The sequence below is a fragment of the Cynocephalus volans genome, chromosome 16 (assembly GCF_027409185.1).
Source record: "Cynocephalus volans isolate mCynVol1 chromosome 16, mCynVol1.pri, whole genome shotgun sequence".
Classification (NCBI taxonomy): Eukaryota; Metazoa; Chordata; class Mammalia; order Dermoptera; family Cynocephalidae; genus Cynocephalus; species Cynocephalus volans.
The window spans coordinates 58916942-58930315 of record NC_084475.1 but is presented as its reverse complement, the minus strand read 5'-3'; the positions used below and the strand labels follow the sequence as shown (position 1 = coordinate 58930315).

The following is a 13374-nucleotide window of genomic DNA, read 5'->3' as shown; positions in this document are numbered from 1 at the left end:
TCAGTATTTTACTTCCTGCGTGCAATATATTTGTTGAATTAATGAATGAAAACACAAGCAACACAAAGAATCACACAGATTCAGTTCTGTGTAACTAATATTATTAAAGTCTATAGTTTAAAAGCATTTTTCACATATATCATTTCCCTAGCTATAATGGTTTACTTGCTTCCAGGCCCCAGTACTTTAATAGTATCCTGTGTGACTGCTCAAAACCCATCTATAGGCTTTATGTTGCATCATACTATAAAGCATTCTAGTGATAGAAAAGAGGAATATGAGAGACCATGGGCTTCAGGGATCTAATTCGGCAATGAATTAAGTTTTATGTTAATTTTGTTCTGAAACTTCCCATTCTTACCTAGGGATTCTTAATAGACGAGTTTACTTCCTATAAGCTCCAGTCTTAGTGTATGAATATCTTGTCTCTGATTCTCAATCATAAAGTCACTAATATTCAAAATCTGTTGCCACATAGCTGTGAAATCCATTGCATTTTCTTTCTAACAGACCCTGATAAACAACTTGTACAACTCTTGATTAAACTACTGTACCAGAACTTATATTCTGATTTGCTCTTTTCTGTTGGACTGATTTCTTGAGCAGGTACATTTAAATTCTTATCTTATTAACTGATCTCATTAACTTTTGCATGTAATTGTACAGCCTGTTTGTCAAAGCTATAAAGAAGTAACATGTGGGACAACTGGATATCCAAATGCAAAAAATGAAGTTGGACTCCCTACTTCACACTACAAACAAAAGATTAGCTCAAAGTGGATAAAAGACCTAAATATAAAAGGTAAAATTATAAAACAAATGGAAGAAAACATGAGGGTAAATCTTCATGACCATGGATTTGGTGATGGATTCTTTGTTATGACAGCAAAAGCATGAGCAACAAAAGTAAAAATAGATAAACTGGATGCCATCAAAATGAAAAATTTTTGTCCAGCAAAGAACACTATCAAGGAAATGAAAAGACAACCTATAAAACAGGAGAAACTTTTTGCAAATGTCTAATAACTAAAATATGTAAAGAACTCTTACAATTCAACAACAAAAAGGAAACAACTCAATTTTTGAAACAGGCAAAAGATTTGAACAGACAGTCTTCAAGGAAGATAAACAAATGGCCAAACACATGCAAGGATGCTTGGGGGTCATTAATTATTAAGGAATGTAAATCAAAACCACAGTAAGATACTATTTCACACCCACTAGGCTGGCCATAATAATAATATTTTTAAAACCCTCCAAACAGAATTTAACAAATGTTGACAAAGATGTGGGGAAATTGGAACCCTCATAGGTTGCTAGCGAGAATGTAAAACGGTGGAGCCACTGTGAAAATAGTTTGGCAGTTCCTTAAAAAATTAAACACAGAATTATCATACAACCCAGCAATTCCACTCATACGTATATATCCAAAAGAATTAAAAACAGGTATTCAAACAAGTACTTGTACACGAATGTTTACAACAGCACTATTCACAATAGCCAAAAGGTAGAAGCAACTAATGTTCATCAATGGATGAATGGATCAACAAATTGTGGTATATACATACAATGAAATATTACTTATCCATAAAAAGTAACAAAGTTCTGATACATGTTACAGTGTGGATAAATCCTGAAAACATTATGCTAAGTGAAAGAAGCCAGACACAAAATGTCATATATTACATGACTCTATCAATATGAAATATTCAGAATAGGTAAATCCATAGAGACAGAAAGCAGATTAGTGGTTGCCAGGAACTGGGGGAAAGAGCAAATGGGGAGATGGGGAGTGACTGATTAACGGGTATGGGGATCAACTTTGCAAGTGATGAAAATGCTTTGGAATTAGATAAAAATCACGGTTGCACAACATTGTGAATACACTAAATGTCACTGAACTGCATGCTTTAAAAAAACTAATGTGTAATTCATATACTGTTAATGGTTATCCAAAAATACATTTGTTTTCAAAATGTGTCATGACTGGCAGACATTTTTTTCTAATAATTTTACTCTAGCTAGTTAGAGAAATGCTGTGCCTAAAGTTCATTTCTACATATCAAACAAATTATATGCTTGCTTATGAAGACTGGTAGTCTTGCTTTGCAGAGGGAAAAAAATTTGCTAAACTTTCCTAAGACAATAATTTGATTTTAGTTCCTTAAGCAATTACTGAATTTTATAAAATATTCTTTCAAACTATGGCCTACATATATTTAATGTTTAACCCAAGAGAGAAGAAGGAAGTACTCCAACCTGGACTATGCCATTGATCTGTAGCTTACTACTTTTTTATCATTAAGGAAAAATGATCCAAAGATCACTGAAATAAAGAAGACTATATTTAGTTATAATATATGGGGTAAAATTCCCTACTTGGATAAAATAAAATAAAAATTTCTGATTATGAATTTTAAATCCCTTTACCACTGACTCCATCTCTAACTGCCTTATTGACAAACTCACTAACCAGAATTCTCAGCATCAACTAGGAAAAAACATCAGAAATTCTTTGCAAATACTTTGCATTCCCATACTTATTTTTAGATATGAAACAAAAGTGAAAGCAGAAATAGTAAAAAGAGGTCTGATGTTCCATTATGTTATATGAAGAATTTAGATTTTATTTTAAGAGCAATTTAAAGATCCTAAAGGTTTTTAACAGGCGGGACAGACAGGCTTGGAATTGTATTTTAAAAGACCACTCTTAACAGGGTCAAGGATTCAGATCCCCATACCTGCCAGCCACCAAAAAATAAATAAATAAATAAATAAATAAAATAAAACAAAAAAACAAGATCACCACAGCACTGGCAGAAAAAAAAATGGATTTGAAGGTATATGGCTGGGTGTAGAAATTTGTGAGTTTAAGCTAGTTGACCAGGGAATAAGTGATGGTGGTTTGAATAAGAACATTAATAGTAAGGATGTAAAGAAATAGATTTTCTAGAGATATTTGCAATGTGGAATCTTAAGAGCTGGTATGGACTTTAATGAGGGGGTCAGAAAAAATGATATATTTAACACCCTAGGTTTCTGTTGAGCAAATTGTTAAGTCATAATACCATTTATTGAGATTCAGAGTAGTAGATAAGGAGTAAGTTTGGAGGAGAAAATTGTGAATTTAGTTTTAGACATGTTGAATCTGAGTGAGATATCCAAGGGTAAGATACTGTGTAGGCATTTGGATGTACTGAGTTGCAGTTCAGAAAAAGGGGTCTATGCTAGACATATAGGTCTGGAAGTCACCTGGAAAAAAGTGATGACTGAAATCATGAGAGTAGATAAGACTGTCATAGGAGAATATACAAATTAAGTACAGAGACTGCCTATCACAAAGTCCAAAAATACTGCAACAGTAAGCAGCTAATTTCAGGGGGAAGAGCTGGCAAAGGAGAATGTGAAGAGATGGCCAGAGGTACAAAGACAAAACCAGAAGAGAATGGTGCCAGAGAGTTGAAGAAAAATTTGTTTTAAAGAGAGTGTGACTAACTTTGTTGAATACTGGGTGAGAATTTGAGCAAGATGGTAAGTATCCTTTGGTTAATTCCTGGTTTTTACTTAGATTTTTCTGTCCTTGATTTAATTATCCTTAACAAATCACAGTCTATATTGTTGATTGCTATGAACTGAACTGTGTCCCCCTCAAATTCATATGTTGAAGCCCTAACTCCTAATGTGACAGTATTTGGAAATGGGGCCTTTGAGAGGAATTAGGGTTAGATAGCACCCTCATGGTGGGATTAGTGACTTTTTAAGAAGAAAAAGAGAGCTCTCTCTCCAACATGTGATGATACAGAGAGAAGATGGCCATCTGCAAGCCAGAAAGAGGGCTCTCATCAGGCACCTAATCCACGGAAACCCTGATCTTGAACTTCCTAGCCTCCATAACTGAGAAATTAAATGTCTGTTGTTTAAGTCACCCAATCTATGGCATTTTGTTATTAGCATGAGCTAATACATTTATAATTCACAGTTCTCATTTTTTATTCCCCGCACATATTCTTGAATTCACTAAAATTAGAGGCACTATGCTTTTATTTACTTAAACAAATCATTATATCAGAATAGGCCTGGTATAATGAACAACAAATTTACTGGTTTTTGTTTTTATTCATGCTCCTCTTTGTTGCCACATGTGGGGAAAATATAGGAAAATGGTCAGGGCACTCAGATGTTCAGAATCTTGCCACGCATTTGCTGTAAATATCCTCAGGTGTTCCTTGGTTACTACTTAATGTAATTGCGTATAGGCGCCCAGGTGTCCTAGGTTATGGACCTACGGACTAACAGCTCTGATACACGATTCTTCTCAGAACGCTCTGAGAAGCCACTAGGATGACTGCTCCTACCTCTGTATAAAACCTATTAATTTTTTGCCCACGGCTCCCAGGACCTTTTCCTATTACCTAGCTCGTAGACCTGCGTGTGGAGGGTTTGTGACCCAGTCTGTGCAATGGGCTCGAGAGGTCTGTGAGCCCTAGCCCTAGCTCTACACCACGACAGCTAGAATCTGGGTGACTATCATGACATAATTCAGATCTTCATGATAGATTTAAAGTATCATCTTACACTAGTCTATGACTAGTATAAGACTATTTATAGTCTTAAATAGTTCTAGATACTAGTCTTTACATATTCTACATTGTACCAGTTATTACCCTAAAATAATTATGATTACATAACACCCATATTCCACTTTATATACTGAAGGAACCCCAAACTCATTACCGTAGCAGATTGGATCCCACTGCAGTCACTGATAGCCCTTTAGATCTTAGTGTATACTATTCAGCTCACGGGTCAAAATTTATCTTGAAACTTTGCTACAATTCTTTTCCTACTCACAAGCAGAATATAACTTTCCCTGCTTTAGGTCACTACTATTTCTCTTATTATTTTGTTTCTTATCATACTTTTGCTTGTCTTCCCTGTAAGCTTTGAGATCCTTATAAACAGGATACATACTATTTCTCTTTGTTTACCTGTGCCTAGCAGAGTTCCCAGGTGCAGCATTTTATATAGGCTGTGGATCAGTACAAAAAGGCCAAAATTACCGAACCACTGTAAGTTCCTGATTTATTTAGCCAAGGACACAGAAAACATACAGTGAATGTCAGCACACCTAGGATTCCTAACAAGGACATGCAGCTGTGGTTGACAATATGTAATGTATGATTTGCTGGATTAGAAAAGCTTAATTTACTGCTGCACTTGAGCCCCTTTCACAGTTTTATCACTATGCAGAAAGAATATACACAAATATGTTTATGATAATGCTTTCATTTGGGGGAATGTTAACATATATTGGACTTTGTTGGTTCTTAAGTCAAACTTAGCATTGGTAACATCCTCAGCTGAGCAAGAAAGCTAAGGGAGCCCACTGGCATTTCTGAAAGCTTTCCTTGCCTCTTACTATCTAGCATTCAATAGGTTATTTCAGATCTGACAGGGGATTAATATTCAGAATATACAAGGAACTCAAACAATTTAACAGGTAAAAATATGATGATGGCGGGGGGAGGGGGAAAGGAGGAATTGGTAAAGGGACATGAAAATCAACTACATTGTATATTGATATATTAAAAAATAAAAAAATTTTTTTCAAAAAGAAGGTGATTTTACCTTACTAGCACATGGCAGGTGTCTAAACCTCCTTAGAGTTTGAAACCATTACTCTTCAATACATCACTATATATTCAGCCCATAGTTTAGCGCCTGCATCTAAATTATATTGTTTAAATACTGAATAAGTGAATAAAAGAATGTTTGTTAAACACCAAAGAAACCAGCCAATTTACCACTTCAGAGATTGTTAAATTCTTCATCTTTTTGTTAAAATATGGTGATAATAAGTAGATGTATTTTATGAATCTAAGTGAGATATTATAGGACCTATATTCCATGCAAATTTCAAGTCCTTAGATTCCTATACTACAGCTGTAACAAATACTTCTGAACATGCTCAGTGGTAGAAACACTATACTGTCGGTCAGTGATAGCATCATTTCTTCATACTATATTTTGTAAACTGAAGTAGATTTGCCAACACAATGTTTTATTAATGTCTCGAAAAGTTAACTCAACTTTTAAGGTTGAATTTGAAAGTACTGTTTAAATTTGGTTGAAAAGTAATATTAATAGTACATCTTCTTTTGTGCATTGTAGCCTTGAATTTAAAAGATACTCCTGCAGAAATAGGAGTAAATCTCATTCTGTAAATAGTTTAGGCTTAATATTAAACTAGATGTTCATGTATGACACAAGAATAAGACTGCCTGGCCATAGAAGAGAAGGCTGAAACTTCTGGCTCCCAAAAGAAAGAGTAAATGTACTTATCTCTATTCCTCCTGCTAATTAAATATAAAAACTCTGAAAATAATACCTAAAACAAACATAAGACTCTGAAAGGCAGGAAAAAGAAGAAAGATAATTATTTCTCAGGAAGAGAGGAGCAGCACTAGAGGAATAACTCAGAGGGATGAGTACCATGAGTTTTCTTCATTCCTCCCAAATATCCCAAACTAGGTGCTAGAAAAAAACATATGCAGCAGTGCCAATGAACACAAACAAAAAAGGCCTCAAGGAAAGCCTGTCCTTTCTAGCCAAGAACCAGGAAAGGATGGACATGCAGGAGAGAAATCTTGCTGACCACATCTGCCTCTCTCCAGCCACACACAACTTTGAGGAAAACAAAACAACAAAAAACACCCATACTCTATGTTTCAGTGAAAGAGTAAGAAGCCTGGTCTTCCACCCACACCAAGCAGTAACTCCTTCACACCCGTCTCAATGCAGTATCAGCAGAGGTCAAGTTAGGAGGTAAGACTCCTACCCCTTCCCAGCAGTAAGGAGGTGACTAGCCCTCTCCCTCATGCATAATGTCATCAGAGCCCTGTTAAAATAAAAGATTTAAAGAAGATCCAGAGCCTTAAAGTATAATATTCCAAACGTCCAGGAGACAATAAAAAAAACACTCATCATACCAAGAAATAGGAAAATCTCAACTTGAAGGAGAAATTATAATCAAGGGATGCTACCACCAAGATAAAATGTATATGTCAAAATTACTTGACAAGGATTTTAAAGAAGCCATGATTAAAATGCTCCAATGAACAATTACAAACACTGTTAAGACAACTTACTCTCAGCAAATAAATAGGTAATATAAAGAAAAATTTTTTAAAAAATTTTAGAACTAAAAATTACAATAACCAAAATAAAAAACTCCCTACATGGGTTCATTAGCAGAGATGACAGATGGGAGAGGAGAACATCAGTAAACCTGAAGACACAATAATAGAAATTACCCAAACTGAATAACAGAGACAAAACAGGCTGAAAAATAAAATAAACAGAGCCTCAGGTACCTGTAGGACAATAATAAAAGTTCTAACATTCATGCCATTAGAAGTCCTAAAAAAAAGAAGAAAAAGAGTGAAGGGCTCAAAAAAGCATTTCCCAAATTTGGCAAAAGGCACAAACCTAGAGATTGAAGAAGCTAAGAGAACCCCAAATAGGAATAATGCAAAGAAATCCATGCAAGATACGTTATTATCAAACTTCTGAAAAGTGAAGAAAAAACAATCAAAAGCTGGTAGAGAGAATAATTCATCCTGTGATATTATACTTATATTTTGGTTTTTGTCCACAGTTTCTGGCTTGTTCTAATCATACCCTACCTTTCCATCTTGGAGCTGGCCATAAAGAAATCCTGTGACCTATATTTTCTGATTGTACACCTACCTTCTTCTCATTTCAAAAGGAGTCCTGCCCCATACCTGGGAGGGAGGAATGCTGCACAGAGAGGCCAAGAAGAATCTGAACAGACAGGCCTTGCTGGGTTTCCTCACTCAGGCTGTTAGTGTTAGAGCATATCCTTTTTGTCCAATTACATTTCTACATTGTTGTCCATGCTTCACTTATGCCTATGTACTGAAGCTTACATAACAACCCAAGAGCACAGAGTTTGGGGAGCTTCCGGATAGGTGGATGCAAGCAGGTTCCTCCACGTGCACCAGGGGAGGGCATGAAGCTCTGCACCCCTTCCTCCATGCCTCACCCTGTGCATGTCTTCATCTGTACCCTCTGTAATATCCTTCACAATAAACCAGTAAATGTAAGTGTTTCCCTAAGTTCTGTGAGTCGCTCTAGCAAACTCATCAAACCCAAGGAGGGGGTTGTGAGAACCCCAAATTATAGCTAGTCAGTCAGAAGTTCCAGAGGCCTGGGCTTGAAACTGGCATCTGAAGATGGAAGTAGTCTTGGGGATTGGGCGATTAATTTGTGGGACCTGACACGATCTCCAGATAGATACTGTCAGAGTAGATTTGAATTTGGGGACACCCAGCTGATGTCTGCTGCAGAATTCCTCACTTGTTGGTAGAGAGAAATCCCCATACATTTGGTCACAGAAGTCTGTCTTCTGTGTTGATGACTGTTGCTGAATAAAAGTACTCCTGTTGTTATTACCTATAGAGGAACAATGATTCAAGCAGTGCATTCTTTATAAGAAACCATGGAGGCCAGAAGTAGCACAAATTAATTCTAGAATTCTATGTCCAGTGAAAATATCCTTCCATAATGAAGGTAAAATCAAGACATTTTAGTTAAAGGAGAACAGAATTTGTTGCCAGCCACCTACCCTAAAAGAACGTCTAAAGTTATTCAAACTCAAAGAAAACAATATAAGAAAAACCTTGGAGGGTTAGAAATGAAGAAATAATAGTGGGAAGGATAAAAACACCTCTATTATATTTGCCCATAAATAATATAATATATAAATATATTTAAATAAATAAATAATATATAAAAATATAATTTGTGGGTAAATATAATAGACTTTCTATGTTTTGTGGTTTAAAAATTATGTTTGACAGCTGAAGCAAAAATTATCACATTGTATGATGAGGTTCTCAATGTAACTGGAGAAAATATTAAGATAATTATATTATAAAGGGGAAAAGGGAAAGGGACATAAACGGAAGTAAGGTTTCTACATTCCACTTAAAGTGGTAAAATGTTGATACCAGTAGACTGTAATAAGTTATGTATGTATAATGGAATACCTAGTGCACTCAAAAAACTATCCAAAGAAATATACTTCAAAACGTATAGATAAATAAAAATGGAATTCTAAAAAAAGTTCAAGTAATCTATAAGAAGGAAGGAAGAAGGAAACAGAGGAAATAATAACATGGCAGACAGAGCTCTAACAAACATATCAGCAATGCAAGATCAAATGTCAGCATGCAAAAATATAACATTTCTACTCACTAGTAATGTACAAAAAAATTAAAAATTACAATACCATTTACAATATTTCCAAAAAATTAAATACTCTGGCAAAAATCTAACAAAGGTATTTGACATACAGAATCTGTAAGCCAAAACTACAAAACATTAATAAAAAAAAGAAAGAAAATCTTCATAAGAAACATACTGGATTCATAGAATAGTAGACTCAACATAGTTAATATGTTAACTTTCTCCAAACTGATCTATAAATTTAATACAAGTCTGATCAAAATTCTCACGTGATTTTTAGGATTATAGGATGAATTCCTATAGCTATTTTTTACCTATTTTTTGTTGCTAAAACTTATATGGAAAGGCAAAAGGACTAAAAAAGCCAAAACAATATTGAAAGAGAAGAATAACTGAGTTTAATATCTATTAGAAAGCTATAGTAATCAAGATGCTGTAGTCTTCATGAAAGCTTAGGAATACAGATTAATGGAATAAAATAAAGAGTCCTAAAATAGACCCACAGAAATATAAATAATTGATATTTGATAGTTACAAAGGCAGTTCATTAGAGAAATGACAGCCTTCTCAAAAATGATATTGATACAACTGAACATATATTTGCAAAAAAACGAAAATTAACCTACAACTCATACTTTAAATAGTAGCTCAAAATGGATCATAGAGCTATGGGAATAGTTTAAAAAATACAAATACCACCAAGTGCTGACAAGGATATGGAGTAGCTGGACTCTCATGAATTGGTGATGGGAAAGAACTTGGTATAGCTACTCTGGAAAACAGTTTGGTGGTTTCTTATAGAGTTATACATACACTAAACATATGACCCAGCAATGCAACTCCTAGGTATTTGCCTTAAAGAATCAAAAGCTATGCTCCATCAGGATCAAGGGTTCAGATCCCTGTATTGGACAGTTACCAAAAAAACTTAAAAAATATAAAATGTTCACACAAAAACCTGTGTATAGCAGCTCTATTCATAGTTTCAAAAAACTAGAAAAGATCCAAATGTTTTTCAGCAGATAGATACATAAACTGTGGTACATCCATACAATAGAATACCATTTAGCCATAGAAAGGAACAAACTGGAAAAACCAACCTGAATGAATCTCAAAGGCATTATGCTGAGTGAAAGAAGCTAGTCTCAAAAAGTTACAGCCTGTATGATTCCACACTTATGACATTCTGAAAATGGCAAAGCTACAGGAAGGGAGAACAAATCAGTGGTTGCTAGGTGTTAGAGATGGTGGAAGGATTTGACTGCGAAGGAGCAGGACAAGGAAATTTTTTGAGATGATTGAAACATTTTGTATCCTGATTATGGTTGTAGTTACTCAAATCTGTACATGTGTTATAACTCGTAAAACTATACATTAAAAAGGTCAAGGGCCGGCCCCGTGGCGCACTCGGGAGAGTGCAGCGCTTGGGAGTGCAGTGGCGCTCCCGCCGCGGGTTCAGATCCTATATAGGATGGCTGGTGCGCTCACTGGCTGAGCGCGGTACGGACGACACCAAGCCAAGGGTTGCAATCCCCTTACTGGTCACAAAAAAAGACAAAAAAAAAAAAAAAAAAGTCAATGTACTGTATACAAATTTAAAAAAACAAAACAAAACAAAAAATTTCTGTCCTCATCAGTAAATAAACTTCAATGAATAAAAAATTGATGTTTCACTATAAGTCTTATTGTTTCATAATAATACTTTTCGATGTTAGTTTTATTTTTAACATCACATTTCATTGAGAATGTTTAATACTGAACATGTTTCCAAGTAAGCTTCCTGAGACCAGAAAGTTTGCCTGATGTTCTCATTTCATTCGCCTGTCACATGACAGTAACTCAAATGCATTTGTTAACTGAAAAACTGTTTCATAAAATAACCCAACCCTCCCCCAAAACACTTTTACCACCTGATTTAAAGTTTATTCAATTCTTTACCATCCTTTTTTTTTCCCCCACTGGTTATGCATATTCATGGGGTACAAAGATGACCATCATCACTTGTGCCCAAGATGTGATGATCAGATCAATACTATCTATCAGCAGGCCCATTACCACAAATTGAGATTATTCCCTCTGTCCCCCATCCAGTTAATCCCCGACCTGCTTCCCCCTCCTCCCTCCCTCACCCCACTCCACAATCCTAGGTATGATCTCTCCCTCTGCAAGTCCAACATGCAACTGTAGTCTTTCTTTCCTTCCTTCTTTCTTTCTTAGCTCCCACTTATGAGTAAGGACATGCAGTATTTTTTCCTCTGGGCCTGGTTTATTTCACTCAACATAATTTTCTCCAAGCTCATCCATTTTGCTGTAAATGACAATTTCATTCTTCCTTATGGCAGTTCTTTATGAAAAAAATTTCATTGCCTTTTAATGACTGATGTGAAAATCAGTATTTTACAAATGGCTACCATATTAATGAATTCAAACAGATTTTAGAAAAAAAAATGCCACACTTTAAAAATGACTCAGTACTTAATTCAAAGAGCTATTTGTAACATACAAATACTGCTGAGTGAACTGAACAGGATTCTAGAGTTCCGTAACTTTCTATAAAAGGCCTTATAACTTTTTCTTTAATTCTATTTCATTAATGAACAAAATAAACCCCAAATGTGTCATTTATACCTAAACCTCAACCTAAATTTTCTCAAGTAGATTCACCCAATTCACTTTGTCCAAAATTAACTTTTTTCTTTTTAGAGACACAAAGATCATTAAAGATTACCAGAGAAAGTAATAATACGTGCTACAACATGGATGAACCTTGAAAACATTATGCTAAGTGAAAGAAGCTGGTCACAAAGGACCACATCTTACATGATCTCACTTACATGATATGTCCAGAACAGGCAGAACTAGTCGGGTAGATGGGAGGACTGTGGGGGTGAGAGCTAAGTTGTGTGGTTTTTCTTTGGGTGGGGTGATGAAAACGTTCTAAAACTGATTGTGATAATGCATAATGCACAACTCTCTGAATATACTAATGGCTAATGACATACACTTCATATGGATGAATTGTATAGCTTGTGAATTTTATTTCAATAAAGCTATTAAAATTATCAGTAAATGTTTCTGGGACAAATCTGTGAGCCTTTAAGATAATTTTCAAGATAAGAGACTTCATTAGCAGTATCAAATATTTAGCATTGTAGAGTATATTGCACTTTAAGAGGTAAATGAAAGTATATATTTAAATCTAATGTGGTCGTTTTCTCAAAAGTTAGTCTTAACATGGAAAAGGTTGTAATCAAAAGTTGCATGTTATCACAGAGTATATAAAACAATCTTCTGATTTACAGCTAAGAAAATTCAGTGACATTTAACTACATTATGCCACATGATGCTAAAATCTAGCAATCTAAAAGACATTCAGGCTTTAAAAAAATTGTTTGGTCTGAGAGTCAAAAATTAACTCTAAATGAAGAAATAGTTAAGCAGCAAAAGAGGCTAATTACATTGGTCTAACTCCTTTTTGTCTCAAAAAAAAGAAGCGTTCTTTTCTTGCCAGGCTGAATATAATAGCCTGTGAATTATAAGATCAAGCAAGCAAACTGTATGTTTTCTAAAATATGAGTATCCTTCATCAAGTTTTATACTTAGGGCAGCTAAAAGACCTATGTGGAAGGATCAGCATTAAGCCCAAAGGACAGGCAGTGCACAGCAAGAAAGAAAGCAATTCCCTCGTGTCTTTTGCAGGTCACTACCAAGGACCATGTTAGCAGATCCACACCAGACCCTTAACAGGCAGTTCTGCTGCTACTAGTAATTAGCTTGGACAGCTCTGGCTCCAAGAGTAGCAGCAAGGCTACACCATAATGAGCTCAGCTGGGATTAGCAGGACAGGGCAGGGAACCAAGAGAGCTCAGGCATTCTGCATTGCGTATGTATCTAGGAGATCAAACAAGGATGGCTGGCTAGGTTATCCCCTCTCCACCTCATTCCAAAAATGAAGCACGGCAGTGTCTAAAATACAGGCTAATGAAGAGCGACACCTCCAACAGATGAGAGCCACATTAATTAACACAATCCCTAGATCATATTATACAGTTTCTGTTAGAGCTAGCAAATGTGCAACTTTTTATTGCATAACACATACATATA

At 35.3% G+C, this 13374-nt stretch overlaps 1 protein-coding gene across 1 annotated transcript in view; it reads right to left on the bottom strand.

Annotated features, from left to right (window-relative positions):
- Positions 1-13374, bottom strand: part of CNTLN (centlein) — a 289401-nt gene that overhangs the window by 136914 nt on the left and 139113 nt on the right. The window lies entirely within an intron of this gene.